General features: G+C 34.8%; 1 long non-coding RNA gene across 6 annotated transcripts in view; it reads right to left on the reverse strand.

The window, feature by feature from the left end:
• LOC149801911 (uncharacterized) overlaps nucleotides 1–8,076 on the reverse strand; it is a 30,883-nt gene extending 22,807 nt beyond the window's left edge. For 2 of the 6 annotated variants that reach the window (XR_016420751.1, XR_016420750.1), the window contains exons 1-3: nucleotides 5,448–8,060; nucleotides 3,917–4,077; nucleotides 2,140–2,232 (exon numbers count right to left, since the gene is read on the reverse strand). This is a non-coding gene — a long non-coding RNA (uncharacterized LOC149801911). Of the gene's footprint in view, nucleotides 1–428; nucleotides 2,233–3,916; nucleotides 4,078–5,447 lie in introns of those variants that run through there. The other 4 variants (XR_016420755.1, XR_016420754.1, XR_016420753.1 and 1 more) reach the window with 4 other exon arrangements.
• Between the last annotated feature and the right edge of the window lie 397 nt (nucleotides 8,077–8,473).

The following is an 8,473-nucleotide window of genomic DNA, read 5'->3' on the forward strand; positions in this document are numbered from 1 at the left end:
GTGCTCTGCGTCTCGCTTCTCTGCACCTGTCTCTTGCTCGCTGTCTTTCACTCGCTCTCTTGCTCTGTCTCATGCTTTCTTTCGCTCTGTCTCTCGCTGTCTCGCTCACTGGATCTCTCTGCTCTGCTGTATTCTACATTTTGAGCGTCTGTGTACTGTATGCTATGTCCTGTTATTTCTAGTGTATTTGCACATTGGTTTTGGTTTTTTCTTTATCTGTATGACCCAGAAAAACATAGCTGACACCAACTCTTCACTAATTCTGTTGCACCTAGGTAAATAAGAGTTCACTACTTACAAGTGATAAGGTGCGTAAACAAACACCACAAGCACGTACGATCAGAAAATGACTATCATCCATCCTGTACTCGTATCCTTCATTAGCGACTGCGACCCCCCCCCCCATTCATATAAACACCGGTCACTTTTCTAGCCCGATGGCAACAAAGAACAGTTTTCAATTCAACAGACGGGTAATCTCAAGGTCTAAGCCCCTGTACACTAATCATTTACAAATCCTCCCATAAGTAATTATTTGCATTTACTACTACTGATACAATAAACATCCGATCAATTATATTTTTTTTTTTATACATAGCTTTAACAATTTTTCAATCATATCGCTACGATGTCTGCAATGTGGCAGTTTATAGTGATGTCTAGCACTGGGGCATCATGCCGCAGACATGTAGCATGATGTCCCACCCAGTCACATTATCCTGACACCAGGCCGACCAGTCCTAACACTAACCTCTTAATGCTGAGTGCCAAGCGAGGCAGGAACTGGATATAATACAATCTTGGTTATTTTGCACATAACACTGTGTCGAGTGTGAATGGCACATACCTTCAAGCAATCATTCAGCTTTTTCACTCTCGTTTGTAACTTTGTTGGATCCAATTTTCAATTAGATAAGACATTCAAACCTCTGAGTACAACCAAACACGATTTGTTTCTCTATGTTCATGTCAGTAAACATTGTGTCTTGTGTAATATGATGTAAGTGAAACATGCTACAGTATAGATGTCTATGCTGCATATATGGAGTTTGTGGATACATTTTCTTTAATGCTCATGATAGAAAAAAGAGAGGAATAAGTGATAACAATACAATGTTAATTGATAACAACACAATGTTAATTTCTTTCATTTTATTACCAAATAAGCGTTTCGTTTATCAATTTTAATGCAACATGGGGGTACAAATTAAACACAAATTTATTTCATTTTTTAAGTCTTGGAATATATGACCTAGGTGTAAAAAAGTTTCACCACAAATTCTAGTACATGAAAAAATAATTATTTTATTGTGTCCAATATATACAGTTATTATTAAAAGGCAAGTAGCACTAATTTATAGTAATATTGATAGACAATGAAGCCTCTGCAATAACAATAATGTATAAGTTCAAAATAGATCATCCATTTATTAGAACCACCACAATTTTCTCTCTAAAATGCTGTGAAATGAAGTAGATTGTTCATATGTTAGTTTAATTATTTGATTACATAATACAGAGATAAAAAGTATCTCATAAATATATACCTTGAAATGAAGCAACATTGAACACTGATAAACTGAACTAATTTTTTTCAGCAGCTTAAACTATAAAAATTGATGTTAAAAAAGTAAACTAAGTCAAAGTGCTGTCAACAATGCTCATTACATTGCTACTGAGACAAATGATGCCTCTAACTTGCATAATCTAAATTCAGATCAAAACTTGCTTTAACTGCATTCAAATACATGAAATTGGAGTGTTATCCATACAATTGAACTGGAATGATTGCAGTGAAAGTGTGTAGTATCCAGTGTGCTCAAGAAACAAAAATCTTAACATCCAAATCAACATTCGTTGGGGGCCCAGAGTGGCCAAGTGGTCTAAAGCACTCTCCGTTACGGATCACTGCCATCTCACCTCTGTCTGTGTGAGTTCAAGTCTCAGATTCGGCCAATGTGGGTATGTGAGAAAGTCTGCCAGTAGCTTCTTAAGGGTTGGTGGTTCTTTCCGGGGATTTTCCGGGTTCTTCCTCCACCATTAATACTGGCCACCATGTATAGCATATCGCGTGCTGAAAAATGGCGTTAAACCCTACAACAACAACGTCAACAACATTCGTCATTCTGATTAACTTACCCAGAAAATCTATTGTAATCTGACAATGCAGCATTTCCCTTTACCTTTGATGATGGAATCCTTCTGGAATTGCCCACTGCCTTTATTAGATCACTGAACAAATGAAAGAAAAAGAAACATTTTGCATTAGATGCCTCAACACCTTGTATACCACTGATGGAAACAAAAGGAATCAAAACATACCCATCTTACATAATTTATTTCACCAACATAAAGCAGAGGTCACATTTAATTGCATAAAGAGGTACCAAGTCTATTTGTAACTATCAGAAAATCTAGGCGATTAATATTTACATCTGAGTTAACATTAAGTCAGTACCCAGAATTTAGTCCCTACCTTTCTTAATATATACCCTTCTACTGCTGGCTCAACAGTGTAATCATATTGTTTGTTTATTGACTGGTGTGTGTATGTGTGATTTGGATTTTTAACGTAGCTTTAAAAAAATTTCAGTCATATCACTACAATGTCTGCAGTGTGGCAGTTTAAAGTGATGTCTAGCACTGGGGCATCATGATGCAGGCATGTAGCATGATGTCCCACCCAGTCACATTATCCTGACACCAGGCCTACCAGTCCTAACACTAACCTCCTAATGCTGAGCGCCAAGTGAGGCAGTTGTTAGTACCATTTTTGCAAGTCTTTGGTATGACTCGGCCGGGGATCGAAAACACAACCTCCCGCATCAAAGGCGGATGCTCTAACCACTAGACCAACGGAGCGGTTTGTTTACTGACTGGGAGGCATTTTAGTTACTCTTTGTAACAGTGTCACTTTAGTACAGTTGTCTAAGTTAGAAGCTGTGCACAGTCAGTGATAAAGCATCTTTTTGAATCAAAACTGTGTTGCTACATTAAGTTTTATCACAATACTTTGTGCTTTGATTTCATCTGGGACTTATTACAATATTGTCTATTTCTAAGCTTTCTGGACATAGGACGAAAGAGTTCTTTGTCTCTGGTAGAATTACCACATGATATATTTTCTTGACTGGCAATTGTAAGATTATTTGTTAGATGGTAATATTTTGGGATACATCATACAAAGTTGTTTTTCAGTTTGGCCAGTGCCTGTGAACTCTCTCTCTGTACTTATTACCTACAATGTAAAATTGCTTTCACTCCAAACTTTAGGGAAAAGTTTGCTCTACTTTTGATACAGAGACTATCAATATACTAGAACAGCAGTAGTTAAAAGCAACAGCAGTTTATAAACATTCAAACTCATCAGCTTATCCAGCATGTAAAGCTGAGTATTAAATGATACTAAATGATCACTACGAATATCCCACCCAATAAAGATTAAAATTAATACTGCACATAATAATACGTGTGCAATAACTTATATTTACATGCGAACAATTCAAAGTGAAATATCTAAGACATAATGGAATTAATGTGTTTAATCCAGAAAAATTAATAATTGTTGCTCACAGAAGGTTAAACCATTTAGTGTATTGAAGTAATCACAAAAATACTGCACATTTTTCATGTTAATGTTAAAAATAATACATAATTCAAAATGCCGATCCATAGCTTAAGAAACGGAAAATGTACCATTTTTTTAACGACAAATTAAAATGTTCCCACTCTATTACAAAATAAATAATATTTCCCTTATACACATTAATGTATAGCATATATGTTATGAGATGTGGCAGACAATTTTAGATAGCTTTTTATGTCTCATGCAGAATATGGGATAGTCAGTCACACCCATACTTCTAGTATGGATGCTGATACGAGTCACCTATGATATATCAAATGGAAAATATACCTTTGCAGCATCACATTTTTCAGCTTGTCCTTAGCCTCTGACTCATCTACACACCTTTATCAGAGGAATGGTCATGTGAACATCTTTTCGACTATCAGGTGACAAGGCCCATTTGTAAAAGTCTATATAATTACCAAAAATCAGCCGAAATCTACTCTAATCTGCAAACAAATTTAAACAAAAAAAGAGAAAAAAGTTACAATGTAGAATGATATTTCAAGCACAAATGAACTATAATGACATTGTGGTCAGCTGTTAAAACATTTCATCGATCCAACAACTTTACCCATGAACATTTATGCTGGCAATAATAATATTCTGATAATGATGTTAGGGGTTGTCCATAACGCAAATATGCAAACAATTGGTGATTTTTTACCCCCTTTCCCATTACTCATTGCAAAGCATACATTTTGTATCCACCCTTGTGTAAGTACATTGCTGAGTCACCACCCCCTTTCCAAGAATAGCTGGGACAATTGAATTTTAAAAGATGAAGTTATTAGTAGTCATTAAAAATAAGCAGTGGTTTAAATTAATACCATGTAAAACAAACTTTGAAAATGAAAGTAGGAAAATATTAACATTAACTATAATAGTGATACAAAGGTTGAATTTTAGAGAAATCGTAACCAATGCTTTTCTACGGCAAATGTAAATATTTATCTCTAATAATAGTTTTAAACAAGTGACAGCAGCTAATATTTAGTTGACCTTAACTTTAATAGTTAAATATCAGCCAGTGACTAAAATTTTGATATCAACTTTGGAAAATTGGAATATTATCAGCCTTATCATCATTTGGAATGACTGGACCTCAAATTTTTATCATCAGCTTCGATATCATCAAAATCATGAACCAAAACAGTTCTTTTCTCGGGTGACAATTTTTGTAAGGTGTGTGCGATCATGTGAGATTTCATGTTGGCTTAGGATGAGTAATTAATTAAAGACACGCTTCTGAATCTCACTCTTATAAAAGTAAAGGACAATAGGTGTCAAAAAGGCAATCAATGTGTCTATCCAAATACAATACTGTCCCAGTCTGGCAAGGTATGGCTTCACAAATTCGCATGAGGCACGAGGGTCTGGAATGCATAATCTGTTGGAATCATGAGATAAAATAACTGGTCATGTCAGAAAATGAAGAGGAAAAAATGTCTTCTGCAAAGTGCACCATGTGCAATAAAACTACAACATATCACACTTCATAATTCTAAGCAGATATTGGCTCTGCCTGACATGGCATACCAGCCACTTTGCATCTAACTCATCTGCTAGTTATGTTTCTGACTTGACTAGTCTTCATAAACATCACAGTTATCAAGGAATATTGACCCTTATCGCTGCAGAACATACTTAGCAGTTACCCTGCCACATACACAGGCTAATGCTTTTTGCATTTTTTTCAACACCTCCCACCTCTACTCACTGAATACATACTTTATGCTCGACCTATTAGTGTCACAGAAAAAATAAAGTGACAGAATGAACTAATCATGTCATTATCACAAGATTTACCAGTACATACATTATATAATATACAGGTGACCGCTCTAGTGGCCTAGTGGTTAAAGCATCTGCCTCGGATGTGGAAGGTCGTGGATTCAAACCACAACTGAGTCATACCAAAGACTTCAAAAAATGGTGCTAACAGCTGCCTTGCTTGGTGCTCAGTATCAAGAGGTTAGTGTTAGGACTGGTCGGCCTGGTGTCAGGATAATGTGACTGGGTGGAAGATGATGCTGCATGTCTGGGGAATGATAAACCAGTGCTAGACATCACTATAAACTGCCACTGCAGACATTATAGTGATTTGACTTAAATTTTTTTTAAAGCTATGTTAAAAATCTAAAACACATACTATAATATATAGGCAAATGTACATTTATATGGACATGTTATCCGTAAAACTCGAACAGTACTGATTGTAATTGTCACCAGATATGGATATGTACTCACAAAGTTATTATTCAACTTAATGCATCCGCTAAACAGACTTCTGATGTTAATGATCAGCTGACTGTAAAATATCAATATGATTACCATCAAGGTTGTCCAATGTTTGTTTTAGGAGATTTTTGGATGGATTTTGGTACATCTAGGATATGGGAAAATATGGACCAGTATATAGACCCAGCAAAGTCTTTACAACTACTACGGTAACATACATTTAAGTGATGAAACTGTATAATGTATATTTATCATTTAAGCAGACCAAAAAGGGTCTTAAAACTTGTGTAGTTATGTCACAAAATTTATGAGACTCAGTCAATTCAGTTTTTGATTTAAAATTATTCAAAATTTGAAATATTTCTTTCCTTTTGTTTTGATTTTCTGTTATCTACTATACATGAGTGCTTTGATATTTCAGGTCATAAAGTCTGCAATCAGCAAATAAGTTAATAAAAACAATGACCCTCAAGATATAATTTAAGTCTGTTGTTGTTTGTATTAAAATGAATTTATTTTCCACTATAAATCAGATGGCTGTGGGAAACAAACAATAAACAGACATTATGTACAGTCCTAGTTGTGAAAGGGGAGTTACTCTGATATTGCAGTAAGACCAGCAACAAAAAAATAATCTGATAATGGCATATACTTGTATTAATGTTGGAAATTTAATGTATCATTGTGTTGCACAAAGTGTAATCAACTTGAAAAATGGATGCTACTTCTATGGCATTCATTATGCCACCTGTGCCCTACAGCAACAGAAACTTATAAGAAAGAATTAAAGAAATGCATTTGTAAATAACCACCCATGATGACTGGAGTCGCTCTGTGATTGTTGCTGAGAATGAACAATCAATATGAGGATGAAAGTACATATCAACCTAAGACTATCTGAACAACAACCGGTGTTCCAATGAAAAGTAATAAATCGTGTACAATGCAGCTTTCAAGTCAACACCTGTTAAATGTGAAAGCCACCAAAAAACGACATTAACATGCTTCACATTTTGATTCTTATTTGCCAACATAGATTTGATTTCCTAGTCCTTGACCATCACAGTAATCATATGATCTAACTCTTGTATAACATTATCAGACAACAAACTGGCTAAACAGTTTGTTAAAGTGATAGAAATTTTAAGAAGATATTGATTCTGTCTGAGGACATAGGTTAAGGATATTATTTTGAAACAGTAGTATTCATGGGTTTATTTATCAAATAGCAATCCTGACATTTTCGCAAAATAAACTGGTGATTTAGAACTAGTAACCTGTGGTCATGTGGTATATATAAGCACACAAAATGTGGTGCAATAGATAAAATAAATACCGAAAAGTTCAAATATCGAGATACCACAGAACCAATATCGTCGGAAGCTAGGCCGCACCATATTGGTTTTTCAACAGGGACTCGTATCGTTACTTACAACTGACCTGTCATACATGTACTATTTATTATACGATATTTATGTTGTCCAAATATCAAAAATGGGGAGGCAAGGGTCAGAGGAAACTCGGACTAATGTTCTATATAATAACTACAATATAGTACATGTATGACAGGTCCATTGTAAACAACGATACGAGCCCGTGTGGGTTTTCCAATGATTTTTTTTACCAGTCCTCGAAAATTAATAACGGTAATAAACTTAGAAGTGTTTTAATCGGAAAGAAGTGCAATTGCCAGTACCCAAATAAAATGTAAATTATTTCTTAGTAACGCTGTCAGTATACATACTACTACAAATAATGCCGTGCAGATAAAATAATGCGATCTTATTACTAAACCACGAAAACTGATAACGGTCATAAATGGGTATGAGGCGTAGTTTCGTTTAATTTCAGTTCTAATTTAAAAACGTGTCTATTGAAAAATATAAACGTACAAAGAATTCATAGATACGGTTATGATAATAATAATAATAATAATAAAACTAAAACTACTAGCGAAATAACCTTGCAATTCAACCAATCCACGAAAATTGATAACGCCACCAATGGCGGTCTAATTTCAAATAGTACTTAAAAAATTGTAATAGTAAACAAAATAAAATGTAATTACCAGCGCTGAAATGAAACGTACAATGAATTATTAGTAACGGTTGAAGTATATACACTACCGGTCTGATAACATAATACTAAATTTCTAGCAGCACAAGTCTCAACGTCAATGTTATTTTCTTAAAACCACAATCTCCAATGAAAACCATCGTTTCGACAAAGTCATTTGCATATTTGCATAAATGAATATTTAATGACTGGCAGGATTTCTCCGTTATCCCAAGTGCGAGTCAGTGATTTCATGTGTGATTTGTTCATGTTACCTGTACTTGTGCGGAACCAAAATGTGACAATTTTCGAACAGTGATATTCTTTAAATATGGTTCAGTGCCACTTATAAAAGCACTCCAATTCTTGATTGTAGCTGCCTATAGACATATATTCATTTAAAGTCTTGTCATTGTGATTCTATTTATATTTTACTTATACATACATCTTATTGCTTTTCTGGTCTGAAGATGTGCTAAAAACGTTTGTATCTTTTATGCTCCTGCGTTACAAGCGTCTCCGGATCATAATTTTAATCATCTAGCTCAA

Source organism: Sinohyriopsis cumingii, chromosome 4, assembly GCF_028554795.1.
Source record: "Sinohyriopsis cumingii isolate HCF-2022 chromosome 4, ASM2855479v2, whole genome shotgun sequence".
Taxonomy (NCBI): Eukaryota; Metazoa; Mollusca; class Bivalvia; order Unionida; family Unionidae; genus Sinohyriopsis; species Sinohyriopsis cumingii.